Source organism: Lagenorhynchus albirostris, chromosome 10 (assembly GCF_949774975.1).
Source record: "Lagenorhynchus albirostris chromosome 10, mLagAlb1.1, whole genome shotgun sequence".
NCBI classification, from domain to species: Eukaryota; Metazoa; Chordata; class Mammalia; order Artiodactyla; family Delphinidae; genus Lagenorhynchus; species Lagenorhynchus albirostris.
Genome location: NC_083104.1, coordinates 7,833,569 through 7,855,007, shown reverse-complemented (window position 1 = coordinate 7,855,007; position 21,439 = coordinate 7,833,569). Strand labels below are relative to the sequence as shown.

Genomic DNA, 21,439 nt, shown 5'->3' with positions numbered 1-21,439 from the left:
CCTTCCTTGCAGTCAGGTGTGGTCATGTGCCTGGGTTCTGGCCAATAAAATGTGAGCACAGTAGTGCCTGCCTTTTCCAGGCCTAACCTATACAGAATTCTCAGGCATGGTCCTCACTCTCTCTTTCCCCATCTATGGCTGAATGTGAAGGACTCCACAGGCCTTGAGGAGGGCCGGAGTCACAAGATGGAAGAAGGCTGGGTCTCTGAATGACTGTGTGGAGGAGATTTCCCTACCAATTCAAAATGAGTGTGAAATAAACTTTTATTGTGCTGAGCCACTGAGATTTTGAGATTTATCTATTACAGCAGCTAGCTTTACATATTTTAACTAACACAGGATGGCATATAGATTTTACTACACATGCCAACTCTGACCTATGGTAGTGGCTGCCTGGAACTCCACGTTGAGAAGGATTACTAGGCAGCATCTGAGCTTACTACGGAAAGACTGTAGTGACTGATTAGTTATGTCTGCCATGCTGTGTTTTCCTATCTCTGACGTATAATGTATGTTTTAGTACTTAACTTAGCAACTGATTGTATACAACTTTGTACTGTTTTTCACTGCTGTGTGTCCCTCAATCCTACCTCCCCTATAAAGTTATAAACTCCTTGAGGGCAGAGGCCAAGCCCTGTCCACGTCTGCCTAAAAGAGGACATACAGATGCAAATACTTATAAAGCTGACTTAAAAGTCAAATTCAAAGATGGAAATAAAAGGTGTTCAGACCTTCAGTTGGACTGTCTTGAACATTATGCAGAGGAAACAGAGGTTTAGGAAATGATGCAGCCAGTAAAAGGCAAGCCCCTGCTCATCCCCAGCTAAATGGGATATGAGTCCCTTCTGGAAGTTAGTTTTATCTCGAGTCATACTTAATAGGCAGAGGTATATGGCAAGGGGATGCACTATCTGTGGAGCTTGAAATTGGGGATCCTTGCACCGCTTTATTTAAGATTATAGACTATCAGAGTTAGAACATCATCTAATCCAGGGACAGAAAACAGATGTGAAATCAGGTGCCATCTAATCACTTCACAATGGCTGCCTGGAGAGCTGTATTCAGAAAAGTCTGAGATCATATCTGAGACTGGTAGGAAATGAGAGAGAAAATCCAGAAGTTCTATGCCCTTCCTCAATCTGTCATTCCTGATCTAGTCCACCCTCATCATTTGACTATGTACATATTAAGTCCCAAGAGGCAGAGCTGACTTAACCAACATCACAGAATAAGCTGGTGGAAAAATAAGGACTCAAACCCAGGTCTCCCTGCATGTTCCATTTTCCTAGTATTCCAAGGTTTAAAACAGGAGATGGACCTGAGAGTGTAATTTTGAGCTACGGGTAATCAAAATACTCCTAATCACTTATTAGCACTGTGTGCCAAGTACTGCTCTAAGTGCTTTTCACATATAATATCATTCAATCCTGCCAGAACAGTGAGAAAGGTGCTATAATCATCCCCGCTTCATAGATGAAATTAAGGTACAAGAGAGGTTAGTAACCTGCCCAAGACTCCAGGACCACTAAGTGGCAAAGAAGGGATTTAAACACAAAGGGAAGGAAAAACTCAGAAAAGAACAGAACTGGATTCAGAAATATCCTCATATAACCCATGGATGAGGCTGGTAATTTCACTAACACATGTGAAGTCAACTAACATTGGAAAAATATCCCAGGAAGCCTTTGTGATCTTTTCAAAGCACCTAAAGGCTGCAGAATAAGGAGTACAAAGTCCTCTTGCAGTGACAGGGAGCAGCAGTGAGTGACTGAGAAGACAGGAGACAGCAGGACTCAGGTAGGACACTGAGCTCCTGGCATGAACACACAGGTCTCACTACGATCTCAAGCATGACAGGCTGGCCCCAAAAGGTCTCATTTTGCTGAAAAGACCCCTTGAAATGAAAAACGTGGTACATGGAATAGCACCGGCTGACTCGATCCCCATGGCTGCTGTTTCAGAACAGAAAGACGTGCCCATCAATATATTTATAGGCTTAAACCTGGCCTGCAGTTAAGCTACCTGGGGCTGCTCGACATCTGTCTCAGTGCACATTTCCCCCCATTTTTTTGTTTCACTAGGTTTTAATCAGCTAGTTATTTTGAGCCTGAATTACAATTTCACACATATTCAGAGCCAAATGACATAAAAAAAATAAAGAAACCCATGACCAAAACAGAACTTGGGGCCAGCAGCTCAGCAAGGGCAGCCCCCTGGGAATAACCCCTGCCTGGGATCAAAGGAAAGTCAAGTGGTGTGTCACATCTGAGGGCTGGGGAGTCTGGGGGAAGGGGGGCCCCTCAGCCTTCAGCCCAGCCAGTCCAGGCCATGCACAGCCGGTCACCCCTTTGTTCCATGACCTTGGCCTGGAAACCCCTTTCCTCCCCTTCCTGAGGAAAATCCTCCAGTTCCTTCAAGGCCTAGCCCAAATGTCAACTTCTTGGGAAGTTTTCTCTTATTCCATTCCTACCCTATTTCTACTTCCTGCAAAAAAACTCCCTCCTCCCCTTCCTCCTTCTCCCCCTCCCCCCTCTTCCTTCTCCCCTCCCCCTCCTCCTCCTCCTCTTCTTCCTCTGTGTTGCCAGCAACTTCATCACACCATGGTGAGCTGTCCAGGGCCTGTCTCCCCGACCACACTGAGCTCCTCAGGACAGGGCCTGCGTTTTCCTCAACTCCCAGCCCATTCCACATGTTTCTGGATGAAGGGGGAAAGGAGGAGGGAAGAGAGCACAGCTGTGAACCACCCTTATTCAAACAGATTGAATCAACATCAGGCAGGAACTTGGAGGCAGAGGCAGGTCCAGGCCCTCTGGTCACCAGGATTATTAGGTGGAAAGCACTGGAGAGAAAAAGTTGAGAAGCAATACACTGCCCCAGTTTTTCTACCATGAGCAAGTATTACTTTTAGCACTGCAAAAACATAAAGTAAACATTATTTTTAAGGGCCTACATGTTCCCTATCTTAAAAGAACTTACAGTGTTTCCTATTGTGTGGGAAGTAGATGCTGAATGACCTATGATGAGAGGAGACATTTACAGAGCGCTTTGGGCGCACAGGGAGGGAGAAGCTCAGCTTGCCTGCGGGCATCAGGGAAGGCTTCTCACAGGAGGGAATGCTTCCCTGGAGACTTAGGATGAGTGAGAGCCCACCAGGTAGACTAGGGCAGGAGAGGTGGAAGGGAATTCCAGGCATAAGGAACAGTGCATGCAAAGGCACAGAGGCATGAGAGTGCAGGCTAAATGATACAGCTGGAGTGCTGGGTGCATGGGAGAGAGTGGTAGACCTGAGTTTGGAGGATGTGCAATAAAGGGTTAACTCAGGAGGCCTGGGGTGCTCCAACCCTGCATATTCCAAAGAAAGGACTGATTCTTGACCAGCTCCTAGGAGATAACCTCTGAGTTCCTGGAATATCCTGCCTGATACTGTCTTTGTATACCTGGGGCTTTGGGCCACACCAGATTGTCTATGCTAACAACGTGATTTATGATGAAGGCCTGGGTTTGTTTCCTAAGGTCAGTCACATGGGTAATCCATGCCTATGTGATTGACCCCCAATAAAGACTCTAAACACCGAGACTCAGGTGAGCATCCCTGCTGGCAACACTTCATAAGTGTGGTCACACATCATTGCTGGGAGAATGAAGCGCTGTCCACAGGACTCCACTGGGAGAGGATAACTGGAAGCTTATGCCTAGTGTCCCCTGGACTCACCCCCCGACACACTTTTTCATTTCCTGATTTCAATCTGTATCCTTTTGCTGTAATAAACCATAACCTATGAGTATAACAGCTTTTCTGAGTGCTGGGAACCCTTCTAGAAAATCACCTAACATAAGGATGGTCTTGGAGACCCCCACCACAGAGGATCAAGCAGGAGCAGAGCAAGAAGAGCTGTGCCTGGCAGGCTAATGAGTTTGAACTTCATCCTGGAGGCAGTCATTATGAAACTGAAGGGTTCTAACTTGGGGCTGGCATGACAAGGTCAAAATGACATTCTGGAAGACACTTCGCACTACAGGTGGGGATCGATGGGAGGAGGGGACAGGGCTGGAAGCAGGAAGACCAAGACCAGGGAGGAGACTGCTAAACCAGTCCAGGCAAGAGCTGGCGAGCCCTTGGTAGTGGGCAGTGACCATGGAGAAGGACTGAAATCAAGGGAGATTCAGAAAACAGAAGCCACAACTAGACTCTGGAGTGAGGGAGAAAAGTCAAGGCTGACTCCCAGGTTTCTGGCCTGGGCAACTGGATGAATGATGGTATCAGCCGCTGAAATGGAGGATCCTGCAGGAAAAAGTTTGGGGGTGTCCTGACTGCCAATGTGGCTTCTCTCACTATTATTCATTTCTACCATCCAGGGTAGACAGACTGCTTTGTCCATCCTTTTTTCTCCCCCTGAAGCCATCCCTTCAGCCCTTTGCCTTCAGTGATCACTTACAGATTGCTCCTCCTTAAAAACAACCAAAAGGTATACTTGGCAGATCTCCCTGACCTTGATTTCTCTGCTGGCAGAATCACAAGAAAGGCATTAGCGCCTGCTGTGAAATGGGGAGCCAGACAGAGGAAACGCCCGGGATGGGTGGCAGACGCCTAAGAAAACAAGGGACATGTGAGGAGATTTCAAACACCTAGATGGGGTCTTGGGCCAGATATCAGGGAGGTGAGACTCAGATCCCTGTTACATGGAGTGGGGGTGTGGGGCCGAGGGAAACAGTGAGAAAGAAAAGCTGGTGAGAAAGAAAAGCTCTTTGGTCTGCACAGAAAGTCTCCCCTCGCCTGGTGCTAAGCTGCACTTTATGGGTTTCCAGGTGGCAAGGAGTCAATGTGAGTTGTGGTCCCTCCACGCTTGGCCCCAGGACCAGACATCACAGAGCGGCCGGGCTGCTTCTGGGTGCAGGTGATCCAAGCCATCACTAAGTCAAGGGTGAATCCCACATCTCCTGGCTGTGCTCTGCAGACCCAGCAGCCCCCATAGCAGCACAGAGCCTGCAGCGCCCCCGGGGAGGCATCACCGGGAAATGCTCAAAACCAGCCTTCTTTGCTCCTCCGCCCATCACTGTGCGTCCCAGACAAACGGCTGAGTGCACAGCTGGCTTCTGGCCTCCTGGCCTTCCTCCTTCATTTGCTTATTCAACAGTTACAAAGGCCTGAGTTGCAAAGGGCTTACAGCCCATTCTACCCAGAAGAGGGCCCAGAGAGAGAAAGGCAGAGAGTAAGTGGAGAGGGGTGGAACCAACCAGTCTCTAGGTCCCAAATGGGGACCAAGATGCAGCAAGAGCCTCACATAAATACTACCCCAATAAGGGAATATGGAAAATGGTTGAAAGCACAGGCTCTGGGGACTTCCCGTGGTCCAATGGCTATGACTCCATGCTCCCAATGCAGGGGGCCCGGGTTTGATACCTGATCAGGGAACTAGATCCCACATGCATGCCACAACTAAAAGATCCCACATGCCACAACTAAGAGCCTGCATGTCGCAGTGTGCCGCAACTAAGACCCAGCACAGCCCAAATAAAATAAATAAATAAACATTTAAAAAAAAAAAAAGAAAGAAAGAGAAAAGAAAGCACAGGCTCTGGAATCCAGTAGACTGGGCCTGGAATCCCAAAGTGGCCGTTTACTAGCTATGTAACTGGGCAAGTTACTTAATATTTCTGAGCCTCCGTTTTCTCATCTGTGAAATAGAAAGAACAAACAAACCCTATGTCACAGGGTTGATATGTGGATTAGATGAGTTAAGGCCTAAAATGCCTCGTATATAGTAAGTGCTCAATAAATGTTATATATTTTTACTGTTGGCTCTCTAAGCCTGGCGATCAGAGAGGAAACTTTTGAGTTAGGTCCTACAGTACTACAGTGAGACGTGGTTCCTGTAATGCTTCCAACACAGGCCAGATGGGTAAGAGGATCACATAGTTTGAGGTTGTACAGAGCTGGAAGTCTCCTGAGTGATCATATGATTCCTCCTTTCATGGGTGAGGAAACAAGAGATGTTGAATAGCTTTTCCAAGGTCATACAACAGGGTAGTAGCAAAGCCAAGACCAGAACCCAGGGCTCCAGATTTCTGTTCCATTGCTTTATTCTCCATGGAACCATATAAACAAAGGAGAGGATGCCACAGGTCAGGTCATGGATAAAACATCAGATGACTTGCTGTAGTAGAGGACACTGTTAGTGCCCGGTCTCGATCATCTTATCCAGGCCATGCACTATCCCTCTGCTGCTGTGAGTACTGGCTGCTCCACGGCATGTGGGATCTTCCCGCACCAGGCGAGGGGAGACTTTCTGTGCAGACCAAAGAGCTTTTCTTTCTCACCAGCTTTTCTTTCTCACTGTTTCCCTCGGCCCCACACCCCCACTCCATGTAACAGGGATCTGAGTCTCACCTCCCTGATATCTGGCCCAAGACCCCATCTAGGTGTTTGAAATCTCCTCACATGTCCCTTGTTTTCTTAGGCGTCAGGGCTTAAACCCACGTCCCCTGCATTTGTAGGCGGATTCTTAACCACTGTGCCACCAGGGAAGTCCCCATGCTTTGCTTTTGTTTTTAGTCACCTTCAATATCTAGCAGCAATGTTCACTTTTCATTTGCAGAAATATGTAATGTTTCCCTTTAAAATAATTTGTACAGAATGGAGCTGTTTAAAGAAAAATACTCAGAAAAATAATAAAAAGGTGATACAGATATGGAAAATTCACAAAGGCAGAACACAAAACCCATAAATTTTGCAAACTAGTCCAAAACTCTCACTTTAAGATAGGAAACTTGCACCCAGAAAGGATGATGGAACTGCTAAGGATCACACGACTAGTTAGTTGAAGAAACAGGACAAGAACCAGATCTCGTAATTCCTGCTTCCATGTTTTTCACTCTGCACTGCTTTTCTTTCAAAGAAGGAAGAAAAACAATGTGTTTTCTTCTAGAAAACACCTTCCCAAAGATTCTGTCCTCCCTCCAAAAGGTATATAACAGAAAACCCACCAGGTCCTTTCTCATTCATGACAGAAAAAAGCCACCTTCCCTTTTCAATCAAACTCACTGGTGGTTTTCTGAGTAGAGAGGGGGCTCACAGATAACAGGGTGTGCTGGCCTGGAAAGGACACAAATCCTCTTGAAATCTGTCACTTCTGAATTCATCATTCTGCTAACATCGGATGTCAAAGCTGCAAAGGAAAGTTGGCATTTTGATGCCAGCGTCTGCCTCCAGCTGTTCCATGGGGCGTGACTGTCAAAGAGGTAGCCTATTTGTTTTCTAAACTAAAATGTACAAGCAGAGTTGGTTTAAAACGCATCTTCATGAGAATTGTGAAGCAGGAAACTGACTGTCTTTGCCATTAAACGCCTCTGGAACTTCAGGCTCCCTCCTCAACCTCTCCAAGACTCAGTTTACCCACTCTTAAATAGAGAAAATAATTCTTGTTTATTTCAATATTGTTTCAATAGCCACTAAATGTTTTGCAGGACAGCTTAACAGTTTACATGAGGTTTCCTCAGACCTAGTGTCTCATTTAATCTGTATAATTGTGTTGATGTGGATTTTATTACTTAACGGATGGGGAGACAGTGTCCGAAAGAGGCCATGTAACTTGTTCATGGTTGTAAGTGGGTCTCAAATCCAGATCCTGTGTCCCTAGACCACCCATTTAAAAAGTTTGGAAGTATATCAACAACGTTTCCCAAAGCATAGTTTTCAGAATCCCCGTTGATTGATATTGATAGATAGAGTCGCTAGTTATTACTTTTTAAAAGAGCTACCATAAATAACATTGTACTAAAAGTGTTGAGGGCTTCTTTGCTGCCATGGGACTTTCATATGAATTGTAAATCTCCAAGAGGGAACGAAGTATGAAGCATTTCTAAAACTGATTTGTCAAATTACCAATTTTGTCAAATTTCTCTCTCTCTAAAAATTAACATTCTAGAGGACACTTTGTGAAATGTGACACTATCCTATTGTAGTTACTCTTAGTTCTATCATTACTTTCAGTTAGGTTATCTGTTGCCTTACGAAAACTGCTAAACTCTCTACTCCATGTTAACTACAGAAAACGGACCTTTCTATAAAGCCTGTCTTTCAGGCCTATAATAATTAGACCGATCACAGCCTATCCATTTGCTTCACAAGGCAAAACTTTGAATGACAAAGCTTTCCATCATCATATTTGATTACGTCCAGATAATTTTCAAAGAAGTTGAGCATTCTGTGCATGTTTGTGTGGCCTAGCTGCATGTCTCAAGCAACCAATATTTACTTAATATTTATCTTGCCTTTTATGTGTATTCAATTGTCTCTCTGTAGGCCCACTGAGTCAAGGAAGACATCCTCCTCTTCTGAGGCTGCTCAAATCTCACACACAGGGATAAGAGGATTGGAGTAATAAGGAAGCAATAAATTCTTAATAATTTTTGAATAAAGGGCCCCACACTTTCGTCTTCTACGAGGCCCTACAAATTATGCAGCCCATCCTGAACAACCAGTGTTTAACTGTAAGCTCCGTGAAGGGAAAGACCATATCTGTCTACTCTCAGCACCTAGCATTGTGCCCAGCACAATAAAGGGGCAACCTATGTATGTATTGAATGAACAGGTGCAAGGAAAGGGCTGCAGAGAGGAGAGGCCTGGTCCTTCTTCCCAACAAGGTGTAGGACCCCCCTTGAATTCTGAAGGGCATTCACATGTAAAACAGGATCAGTCATTGAGTGAGAATGAAAACGCACACACAGACAAGCTGGAGGAATAGGCCAGAACATGAAATTAAAACCCAGCCTGTAGGAAAGCAAGTAAGCAAAAGACAGGAAGCAGGCAGACACACTGTCCTCTCCGCAGATAATGGGACATTTTCCAATGCTTTTCCAGGCGACAGACAATATCAGAAAAGAGCACTAACCTGAACGTGATGCATTTTCCTTCCTGTCCCCATCCAATATCTGCCCTGCTTCCTTTCCTTTCTAAGCCAGCTATCTCCGATCCCCAGCACCTCTCAGCTGCTAAAAGCCTGAAAGGTTTAATCTCCAAGAAGGATGCTCCAGAGCTCTGTTATCAGAGTTACTTAATTCTGCATTTGCCACAGGCTTAATGATCTGCATCAGACCACACTCCCGTGACTCATGCACACACACTCGCTCTCTGGGAGCTGAAAGTTGTTCTCACTTCATCAGCACCTCAGAAGCATTAATAAAGTGCAAATGTGCAGTGGCAAAGGCAGGGAACGAGGAGGGGTTCAGTTTTGTGTTTTTGTTTCTCGGTAACACTGATGTTCTAGCAACAGTCACTGAAATTAAAACAAAACAAAACAACAACAATAAAAAAAACACAAAATATAAACGTTCATGTCATTTCACCCCAACCACCAGTTGAATGGTGTTCATTTTCCCAAGTTTCCTTCCTTATTCATTCTATATCATTGCCATAACAGTAAAATCTTTTACATGTTGCTAAATCGCCTGCCAAGGCCTCTTGTCTAAAGGCTGAGTAACATTCCATCAAATGGCTGTGACCATCTGTTATGGACTCAATGTGAGTGTCCGCCCAAATTCATTTATTGAAGCCTTTAGCCCCCAATATGATGTTATTTGGAGGTGGGGCCTTTGGGAGGTAATGAAATTTAGATGAGGTCATGAGGGTGGGGCTCCTATGATGGGATTAGTGTCCTTATACGAAGAGGAAGAGACCAGAGTTCTTGAGCTCTCTATTGTTCTCTCTTTCTATGCCACTTGAGGATATGCAAGAAGGTAGTCATTTGTAAACCAGGAAGAGAGCCCTCACCAAGAATTTGACCATGCTGGCATCTTTATTTTGGACTTCCCAACCTCTAGAACTGTGAGAAATAAATATCTGGTTTCTAAGTCACCCAGTCTGTGGTATTTTATCACAGCAGCCCAAGTTAAGACACCATCCAACGCTTAACTATTCTCCTTCCAATGGACATTATATAGGTTGTGCTTTTGTTTGTTTGTTATTATAACTAGTACTGTAATATCATATTTGAAAGGGATTTAGAGGGAGTAGAACTGCATTCAAACATTAGCTATGTCCCTTACTAGCTGGTGAGACCCTAGAGGGGAAATAGTAGTTTTTCCTGATTCAAAGCATTGATCATGGGAAAGCGCCATATAAACTATATGGCGCTCTACAAATTTCACTATGACTGGAGGTGCGAAGCCCTGTCCAAAAAGAATTGCAAACACGTGGTCCCTGTCCATTGGAAACTTGCCATTGAGACAGACAGCAATTTGAGCTATTAAACAGAGGAATTATGACAGAGAAGAAGTGGGAGACTAACCTCTAGACTTTGAAGTATAAATGTGAGAGAAAAAAAATCAATCTTCAAAAAGGCCTTAGGAATTACAAAATTCATATAGGTTGTAGGTTGACTAGTAACCATAAAGATGGCATTTAAAAGCAAACTGTTTAAAGTAGAGGCTAATAATGTGACATTTATATGCAAGGCATCATTTGTGTGCTTGGGGGGTGGGGGGAAATAACTACAGCCTGGAAGATAGTAAACTGTGTCCTATGGAGATTAGAGCCATGAGCCATGAAAAGAAAATGTATTCATCCTTTAAATATCATGGATACTTTTTAAGATAAATGAGCTATGTTATCAAAACTAAAATTGTCTTATTTGAATATACTTTATGAAGACCCTCTATATCGTAAGAGTATGGTATTAGGGGGTTGGACAAGATTCTTTTGTTCAGTCACTAAATATTTATTGGTGTCTATGACACGCTAGTCTGCTATACTCTAAGAGAAAGATGAAGAAGATGAGCTCCCTGTCCTCAAGGAGCACACACACACAAAAAGTGAGGTGTACCATCCAATAAGAGTACCTGCAAAGTGCTATAGAAGCAAAAGGAGGAAGCAAGTAATTCTACCCAATAAAGGGGTGTTCAGAAAAGTTCTCACAGTTGAAGCCACTTTTGATCTGGATCTTAATGGATGGGCAGTTTCCCTGGCAAAGAAGAAGGATCATGGATACGTGTGCACACCCCTGGAATAGAAAGCAAAAGCAATTCCAGATCCCAAAAAGACAGGGTTCCAGGTCATCTTGCTCTGAGTAGTCTAAAGTTACCTGCATCAGCATTACCTGGTGTGCTTGTTTCAAATGCAGCAGATTCCTGGGCTTCACCACACACTACTGAATCCCATGTAGAGTCCAGCAGTTTGCACCTTACTAAACTCCTCCAGTCACTCTGACACATACCAACCTTTAAAAACCAGTGGTACCAACAACACAATGGTACTTTCCAAGCACAAATCAAGTCACAACTGCCCCCTGAGGTAATCAGCTGTCAGTGGTCTGGAAATGCACCAACAGAGGACATGGAGCAGGAGAGGGGTGAACATACAGGCACCTCCTTCAAGCCACTTCCAAAGACTCGACACCACCCCCCCGCCAGCCCCTTGACAGCCAGCCAAGGCTGGTCCAGATGGATATACTCCTTAAACAGGCAGACACCATTTTGTTAGCTTAAAATCAGTTTTCCAACAGGAAGGCTCAGTAACAACGGACCAGACATGAAGGACAGTGGCAGGAGCCAACCATATCCCACTCTGTGCTCTCTCGACCACCACCTCTAAGTCTCACAAATCAGACTGGTAGATCCCAAGACCCCCAGTGAGGCAAGGGGAGAGGGAGCTCCCCTGACATCCATTGGTGGTTGAACCAGTGTTGAAGCTCAGGTGATGGAAAAGCCCAGAAGCCAAGGCAGATGTTCAGCCAAATTAAGTGGTTCCAGGAGAAAATGAAAGCTTGCCTGCCAAGACATCTGGTGTCCATTAACCTCCTAAGCAGAGCTGCAGCAGAGCCATCTGCTAGAATAGACTCTCTGGAGGCAAGGAGCCTCCCCCACCTCTGTGTGCCTCAGCTTGCTCCCAGCAAAGGCCTGGCCTTAAGAAGAGAGAGAAGGACACTGGTCCATTCTATTCCTTCCAAACTTGGGGGCCAGCAAAGAGAATGGTGAAGAGATACCCCATGAGGCCACAGTCACAGGATGTGATGCTTGCCATCAGGGAAAGTAAACTGACATCAAGGAGAGCTTAGTCACTATCAGGTGCCTGGTGACACTCAAGGAGACACTGCACAAAGACTGTGGGTGCTCCTGGAGAAATGGGACTTCTAAGTGGTGCATCTGATCAATACAGAGAGAGGAAAGAAACTAACATTTAATGAGGACCCACCATGGGCCAGGCAACGTGCTAGGCATTTCCAGATACATTTATCTTATTTAATCCTTACAACAACTCTATGCCCTAGGTGTTGTTATTTGCATTTTATAAATGACAAGACTGGGATTCAAACTCACGTCTCCTAAACTTCCAGGAAAATTTCAATACTTCTTTCGCTAGATGACTGTGCCACAGTTAAGCTAGTCTCTTCGGTTCAGAGGATGGGTGGGAGGGGTGGGGGAAGGGCTATAACAAAAGATTATGCATGGATGAGGTTTGCTGCCTTTGATGCTTTTGAAGATGACCAGACTGAGGCTTGAAATGTATCCATGGAAACAGCTATGGTAGGAGCAGAGGCCAAATTAGTTCACCCTTGAGGCAGTTGGGTGGGGACTCTGGAGACTGTTCGTTGATGCAGAGAGACAGTGGTGTCAGCTCCCACTTCATCTCCCAGGCTCTGCCTCGCCTGCCCCCACAGCTGGACCACCGGAAGGCACAGTCTCCTCCCAAGACACCAGCCAATCCAGATACCAGGCCTTTTATGAAGCCAAACCTTAATTACCTCTGAGCCCCCAGTTCCAGGGGGCTGAAAACCCTCCCAGGGAGGCCCAAGGACAAGCTGCCACTCTGGATTGTGCTAGCCTGACCTGCACTAGCAAAGACCTGGGCCTCACCCTTGAACTCTTGTCTAGAGCAGAGGTTTTTACCGCCCCTACTCAGACCTCCAGGTAGAAACTGCCTGCCTGCCTCACCTTGAGCCCCCTCCTAGATTCCTGCCCCAGCTCTGTCCAGACCCTAGGAACCCTTCTTTCTCTTTGTGAGAACCACCAAACTGACATTTGGCCTGATTCTCCACTGAGCCTGCAGGCCTTGGACTTTGCCTTCGCCACCTAGACCTCTATTGTTTTTCCTGCATCCATTCCCCAGCACCAGGATGGTGGTAACATCCCCCAGCTGCCCGCGGGGTTGGCACCCCACAGCCCTCAGCTGAGCCCATCTCTAAATGTGCTCTAGGCCTCTCCAAAGGTCACAGTGCCTTTTGGGGGGAAACCAACCCCAGTGACAGGTTGCTGTGAGGGTGTAAGTTCAGCCTCCTCCCCAGTTCATGACAACTCTGTAGGCCATTCCACTTCAGTGCTCCCTGTGAGATCAGCTGAGCCTTTCGATATGACTGCATAGCAGGTCAGCTTCTCTCTCTGCCCAATCCTGCTTCCTTCCCTCCTGCACAGACGTTGATCCTAAGAGCAATCCTCAACAACCTTACTGCACAGAAGTCTCCAACTCAAAGTCTGTTTCCCAGAGAACCCAGCCTCATAAAGATAGTTTTGTCCTCTTTAAACTAGAGAGCAGCATATCCCATGCCCCTCCCAGCTTGTCCCTGCAGCTGCAGCCTGTCCCTATATTGGAACACTCACCCACTCTCCTGAGCTCAGCAAAATCTGGGGCATTGAACCTGGATTCTATTCCTAACTCTACCATATACTTGCTGGGCCCCTTAGGGAATTATTTAACCTCTCTGGTCAGTTTCCTATCTATAAACTGATAAATGAGGGGCAGTTATCCTTGCAGCTCATAGCATTTTTAATTATCTTATTCATTCAACAAACACATATTGAGAACTGACCACATGTTTTCATCCCTCAGACCCCAACTTAAATGTCACTTCCTTCAGGAAGCCCTCTCAAGCTCCAAAGCTGGGATATACAGTTCTTCTGTGCTCCTGCAGCCCCTGATCTTACCCTTCCTGTGGCTCTTACCCCCTGAATTGCAATTACCTGCTTTATGTCTTTTCTTCCATTGGACCATGAGGTCCATGAGGGCAGGAAAGGCGTTTATATCCTCCATGCCTAGTTCAGGGTCTGGCCCATGGTAAGACTGTAAAAATATGTATAAACTAATTAAGTCATTAAGCTAGGTGTTGCAGGAAAAGCAAAGACAACATCCTGCATTCACAAGGCCCTTTACAACGTGCAAATTGCTTTCATACCCAGGTCTCATTTGGTCTTCATAACAACCTTGCGGGGTAGGCAGGACTGGAACAGTATTCCCATTCTGTAGATGAAACAGAGGCCAATATGTGTCAAACTGACTTACACCCTGCTGGAGCCTGGTCTCCTGACTGCTCAGCAGGCAGCTCCCTTCCATCCCCCTGCCCCACCAAAGCACAGCGAGGTGGAGGCAGGCCTCACTAGTACTGGTTCACACGCTAGGAAGCGCTTGCCTCCATCCCCAGCCCACTGGTGCATGGGATCTGTGATTGCCCTCATCTGTAGACCACCGTCCTAAGAGTGAATGAAGAAGCCATGAAGCATCTGGGACCTGTCTTGGAAACTACTTAGACCCCATGGCAGAACAGCACATGTGACAAAAGTCCATGTGACACTCAGGAAAGCTGGCGAAGGCAGAGTGCCTGCCTGCCTAACACGCCGCAGGAGTGGAAGACTGGGTGACTGGCCTCTCAACTCTGGGTAGAGCATTAGTGTGGGAAGTGCCCTGGGGATACAGAGAGTAGGGGGGTGGGGCGGCCCTCCCACCCTGTTCCCCCCTCCCCCAGGCCTGAGCTAGCTGTGCCTTTTCTCCCACTGGCTTGGCCTCCAAACTTATCTCTGTTTCTGTGTGGAACACTCGTTGTCTCAGCTCCCTCAATATCCTATCAGTGGGGAGATAAAATGAGGAAAGAGGGAGGGGCGTGCACACAAAAGCTCTCTTCCAGCTGCAAAATAGAAATTCTTTTCTCCTCTACTCCACAGGGGGAAAAAATGCTACACCCAAACACAGTACCAAATGGATCTTAACTCTCCCTAGGGTCTTCTTATTTTTTAAGTCCTAAATAAATGCATGATTTTTCCCTAAAGAAACTGTGATAATACAATTAGCGATACACAGAGGCTTTAGCTGGGAAATCGCCTGCCCTCCCCACTTCCCAACCCTGGCCTCCGTAGGAGTCAGGCTTTGAAAAGAAGAAATCTATTGTCGCTGGGGAACACGGAGCTGAATCACCAACCCCAGCAGAGTGGCGATGCTGAAACCACCCTTTGTGGAGGGAACCGGGAGGCTGCACGTTAATGGCTGGACGTTATTGGCAGCAACGCTGGGGCCTATTCTCTCAGCTTGTTTAAGCTTCCATGGGCCATAAACATTGATCACCATTTAAAGTGCACCACCTTTGTGATATAAATCACTTGTCTGCCTGGAGCTCTGGGAGAGAATCTCCTTTCAGACCCCAACTAACCATGGGAGGAACACCCAGAGAATTACTGATCTAGATCTGAAAATGAGTGATGAACTCTAGACCAGAGCTATCCAATCAAAATCTGAAGCAAGCCACAGTGTCATTTTAAGTTTTCTGGTGGCCACATTAAAAAATAAAAAGAGGTGGGGGTGGGGGCAAGATAGGTGAGGGCATTAAGAGGTACAAACTACTAGGTATAAAATAAGTAAGTTACAAGGATGTAACGTACAGCACAGGGAATATAGCCAATATTTTATAAGTTTATAAGGATAACTTTATCTATAAAAATATTGAATTACCATGTTATATACCTGAAACTAATATAATATTGTAACTCAACTACACTTTAATTTAAAAAATAATAGGGACCACTTACCAGTGGTCCACTGGTAAAGAGTCCGCCTTCCAATGCAGGGGACGCGGGTTCGATCCCTGGTGGGGGAACCAAGATCCCACATGCCGCAAAGCAACTAAGCCCGTGCGCCACAACTACTGAGCCAGCACACCTCAACTAGAGAGCCTGTGTGCTGCAAACTACAGAGCCCACGTGCTCTGGAACCCGCACGCCACAACTACAGAGCCCACGTGCCCTGGAGCCTGCGCACCACAACTAGAGAGAAGCCTGCACTGCAACAAAAGATCCCACATGCTGCAACAAAAGATCCCGCATGCTGCAACAAAGATCCCGCATACCTCAACTAAGACCCGAAACAGCCCAAAAAATAAAATAAAAAATAAATAAAATAAATAACTTTAAAAATATACAAAATTTTAAAAATAATAAAATAAAAATAGAGGTAAAATTACTTTTAATAATATATTTTGTTTAACCAGGAGGCAGGAGGAGGCAATATATCTGAAATATTATGTCAATATATAATCAATATAAAAGGTTATTACTTGAGATATTTCACATTCTCCTTATTCTGTACTAAAGTTTTCAAAATACGTATGCATTTTGCATTCACAGCATGTCACAATTTGGACTAACCACATTTCAAAGCTCAGCAGTCACATGTGGCTGGTGGCTACCATATTGGACAGCCTAGCTCTAAAGTCTGCAGAATATATCTAATTTGATCTTTACAACAAGCCCCCTGAAGTAGGCATTAGCATCACCATTTCATAGATGAGAGAGCTGAGGTTCAGACAGAATAAAAGAGTTGACCTCACACAAATCTAGAAGCTACATCTCCTGCCTCCTGGTCCTAAGCACCTATCATTTCCCTGCACTTACACAAAGCAGGATAAAAATTATGGCAAAGATAAATCCAGTGCTTATACAATGCAGGTGCAGGATTCACAACAGCCAGAAGTGGAAGCAACCCAAATGCCCATCAATGGATGGATGGATAAACAAAACATGGTAAATGCATACAATGGAATACTATTCAGCCTTAAAAAGGAAGGAAATTCTGACACATGCTGCAATAAGGATGAACCTTGAGGACATTATGTGAAGTAGAATAAGCCAGTCACAAAAAGACAAGCACTGTATGATTCTACTTATATGAGGTCCCTAGAGCAGTCAGACGCAGAGATAGAAAGTAGAATGGTGGTTGCCAGAGTCTAGGGGAGGATCATGGGAGTTACTGTTTTAATGCAACCAGATGGGAAGGTGAAAAAAGGGTCTGGAAGTGGATGGTGATGATGGTTGCACAACAAGGTGAATGTACTTAATGCCACCAAACTGTACACTTAAAAATAGTTTAAATGGGGCTTCCCCGGTGGCGCAGTGGTTGGGAGTCCACCTGCTGATGCAGGGGACACAGGTTCGTGCCCCGGTCCAGGAGGATCCCACATGCCGGCAGAGCAGCTGGGCCCATGAGCCATGGCCGCTGGGCCTGCGCATCCGGAGCCTGTGCTCCGCGCAACGGGAGAGGCCACAACAGTGAGAGGCCCGCGTGCGAAAAAAAAAAAAAAAAAAAGTTTAAATGGGAAATTCCCTGGCAGTCCAGTGATTAGGACTCTGCACTTACACTGCCGAGCGCCTGGGTTCAATCCCTGACCAGGGAACTGAGATCCCGCAAGCCATGTGCTCAAAAAAAAAAGTTTAAATGGTCCATTTTCTGTTATATTTTAACCACAATTTTAAAAATCATTTGTAAAAAGAAATGCAAGTGCTGTACTGAACTCTATGAGCATTTTCACATCTTATCTTCATAACAAACTCAGTTCATAAATTAGGTGGGTTATTATCTCCATTTTACTGATGGGGAAGTCAAGGCTTAAATACATTAAGCAAACAGTTCAAGGTCCCATTGCCAGGGAGTGGTGGAACCAGGATTTGAACTCAGGGAGTCTGATTCCCAAGCCCGTGGTTTTAAGTATGATGTCCTCCACAACGTTCTCTCTGACTGTCCCCAAATAGAAACAGAAATATAAATAATCCAGGAAAGAAATGGAAATGACATTAGTTACAATCTATTCTCAGCATAACAGTCACAAAACCCCCTTTGAAACATAAACTTGATCATGCCACTCACTTTCTCCAAAACAACTTGCAATAAAACCCAAGTTCTTTATTCCTAGCCCCCAGGCCCTGCAGGATTATGGCCCCTTGATTCCTCTCCAATCCCCTCTCCCCCTTCGCTCATCATGTGCCTGCCACACACCTCTTTCATCTTTCTTAAACCTCCCAATGCCCAGGGCCTTGGCATGCACTGTTCCTCCCTCCTGGAAGGCACTTCCACTGGCCTCTGTATAGCCAGTTCCTCTCTTCATTCAGGTCCTTAGCCAAAGGTCCCCTCATCCCAGAAAGCTTCTTTATCCCCTGACTCTAAACTAGGACACTTCCTCGCCCTCAGCCCAGCACCCTCCATCCCCCGCATTCTCTTCATTTTCCTTCATAGTCCCTACCATTGCTTGACATTATAGTGTGTACTTATTTGTCTGTTTCATTGCTGTCTGCCCCATCCCCGCTGAAAGGCAACTCCAAGAGGGCAAGAGCTTTGCTCTGTTTACTGCTGTACCCCTGGTCCCTGAAGTGGTCCCTGGCACATAGCAGATGCTCAATGAACATCTGTTGAATGAATGACTGAATGGATGGATTCACTGAGTGCTCAGTCAATCCTCACATGGGGTGACCCACCACCCTGGTCCATGAGGGAGTAAAGGAGTTCCCAGGACATGAGACTTTCAGCCCTGGATCTCAGCAACTTAGATCCAGAGGTTAAGAAATGAGAGCTCTAACCAAATGAACTTTGAGTTCCCTTCCAGCAACCTGATTTTATAACCCCATGGTTTCCACTGCTTAAAGTCCCACACCTACAGGGTGGCAATATAGAAAGACTGTACTTTGAGCACAGACTTAGTTTGAACTCGAGATGTGCCACATACTGTCCCTGGGTGAGCCATCCAAGCTCCCTACGTCTGAATTACTTCATCTTTAAAACAGAATAAGTAATCCAGCTCAGTGGTCTCTCATGAGACTAGATCATCTATGTGTCATGGATTGGGCTCCCTGGGAAGCAAACTCTGAGATGGAGATCATCATACAGGAGTGTTTTAGGGTATGTTCTTCTTTTCAAAACCTGTGATAGGAAGGGGAAGGAAGCAGGACTGGACAGAGTGAGGAGCCAAGCCACAATGCAGTCTCAGTGGAGGCACTGAAGCTGAGTGGGCTCTTCAAGTTGTCTAGGTTTGGGGGAGGGGATACCTAGGGCTGGGAAGGGGGCATAATCTGGGACTATGCAGCTCCCTTCAGCAGGAGCCGTTCTCAAAGAGGGCTGACAGCCAACAGTCTCTCCAGGACCTGGGGATAAGTCCTTCAGTTCTGAAAGGGACCTCCTTGTCTGCCACTCCATGCAACATACATGGTACATGCTCAACAAATGATGTTGTTGTCATTATCATAGGACATAACTCAAGGCCAGGTCTATCTCACTTCGAAGCCGGTGCTCCTTCTTTCTGCCTCCCAAGCTCTTTATCTGAAACTCTCCTGTCACCACTTCTGCCTGAGTTCGAGTAATGTCTGAATAGATCCCATTTCCCTACCCAGATGGTGAGTCCCCTGAGAACAGGCCACACTGACTCATCTTTGTGTCCCCTCCCACAGTTGCCCTCGGAACCTTAGGCTTCCTAGGTAGCTAATACATGAGCAAGAGTATATCTACCCTTTCCTGGATCCCCAAGATTTTTCGGGATTTTAATCATATCCTTTCTAGGTCTTCAATATCCTCATTGCCTATCCAGGTTAGGCAACAGTATCACCTAGGGTCAAATATCCCAGGCAGAGCCATACTCACCTAGACACCATTTGACTTCGGAGTTTAAAGCACCTCTCTTCTCCCACTACCCCAATCTCCCTCCATTGGGCCTAGATCTAATTGCCAACAGCCAGCTCATTCCTACCATGGAGCAAACAGAAAACCTAGAAGGGTCTTAGGGTCCACTCTTCCTGCCCCCGCCTCCCCGGACTCTGCTGCAAACACATGCCTTCTCTCATTACAAGAAAAGAGTCTTGGGGAGTTAAGACTAGAACCCACAGATCCTGCAGCCCAAATCAGTGGCCTTCTCACTCTACATTCCACCTTCCTGAGGATCTGTGTCCCTTTATAAAGGCCTCCTCAAATATCTCCTTACTGGTCAGACCTAGGTGAACTCATTGAATGCTTCAGAAGCGAGGATGAGAGATTCCTGGTTAAGCACAGGCTCTGGTGTCAGGCAAACATGAGCCTGAATCCCAGCCCCAGCATCTGCCATCTGTATGACTGAGCAAGTTATCCGAAGATCCCTGTGCCTTTTTCCATGAGGAAATAACTACCTATCTCATAGAGTGACTGCAAGGAGGAGTGGGAACAAATGGCATACAGTGTGGATTCCGTTAACGTCAGCTGTCATAATTATTACAAGCAAGGGGCTGGGAAGTAAAAAATATCCAGATTCAGTTCTCAGGTTTTGCACTAATACCTGGAAGCTGTGCTTATGTGACACCAAAACAACTATAAAGAGTTGAAAAAAATCTCACCCATTCAGCTGTTTGGTAGATGAAGCACATATTGCACTCCTCAGCTTTCTCCTCTATCAATATTTTACCTTCCTCACCTCCTTCTGGGGATATTATAAATATCTAAGTGATACTTGTAAAATGTTCACAGATCCCTTTTTCCCTAACAGATATGAGTACTCAAAAATGTAAAGTATCTGTATAGCACACTACCATGAACAGAGTTTCTGATGGGAAAAAAAAAAAAGGATAAGCTGAGGAATGAAAAATTTGCAGTTCATTTTATAAGCAAAGAGCCAACTTCCTAAAATACAAAGAATTATTTCAAAGTCATAGGAAAAGATAAACCAGTAAAATATTAAGAAACTGACATATAAATGGTCAACAACTTCTCCAATAATAAAAGAAATAACAATTAAAATGACAATGAGACATTTTTCATTTATGAGATTTTAAAAAATGAAAATATTCATTCTTTTTTTTAATTGGGGTACAGTTGTTTTACAATGTCATGTTAGTTTCTACTGTACAGCAAAGTGGAGTTCCCTGTGCTATACAGCAGGTTGTCATTAGTTACCTATTTTATACATATTAGTGTATATATGTCAATCCCCATCTCCCAATTCATCCCACCCTCCCTTTCCCCCCTTGGTCTCCATACGTTTGTTCTCTACATCTGTGTCTCTACTTCCGCCTTGCAAATTGGTTCATCTGTACCGTTTTTCTAGATTCCACATATATGTGTTAATATACAATAAAATATTCATTCTTGCACACGACAAGTACATGGGAAAACAGCTACTCTCCTGTGCTGCCAGGGGTGGGAGGTATAAATTGGTGCAGCTTCTCTTGGAAGACAACTTGACACCAGCTATTGAACTGTCAAATGTTTACATCTGTTGACTCAGAACCTCCCCTTGTAAATATATATCCTTCCAAAACATTCACCAAAGATATATATATATATATATATATGGATGTCCAATACCCATTATTCATCAAAAAAATCAAAATCCAAGTAAATGGCCATCAGTGGGGTTTGGCTAAATACATTAATGGACAGTCATAAAATGGAACTCTATAC

General features: G+C 45.3%; 1 protein-coding gene across 5 annotated transcripts in view; it reads right to left on the bottom strand.

The window, feature by feature from the left end:
- Positions 1 to 21,439, bottom strand: part of SRGAP3 (SLIT-ROBO Rho GTPase activating protein 3) — a 251,736-nt gene that overhangs the window by 195,057 nt on the left and 35,240 nt on the right. The gene's annotated exons all lie outside the window — the stretch shown is intronic.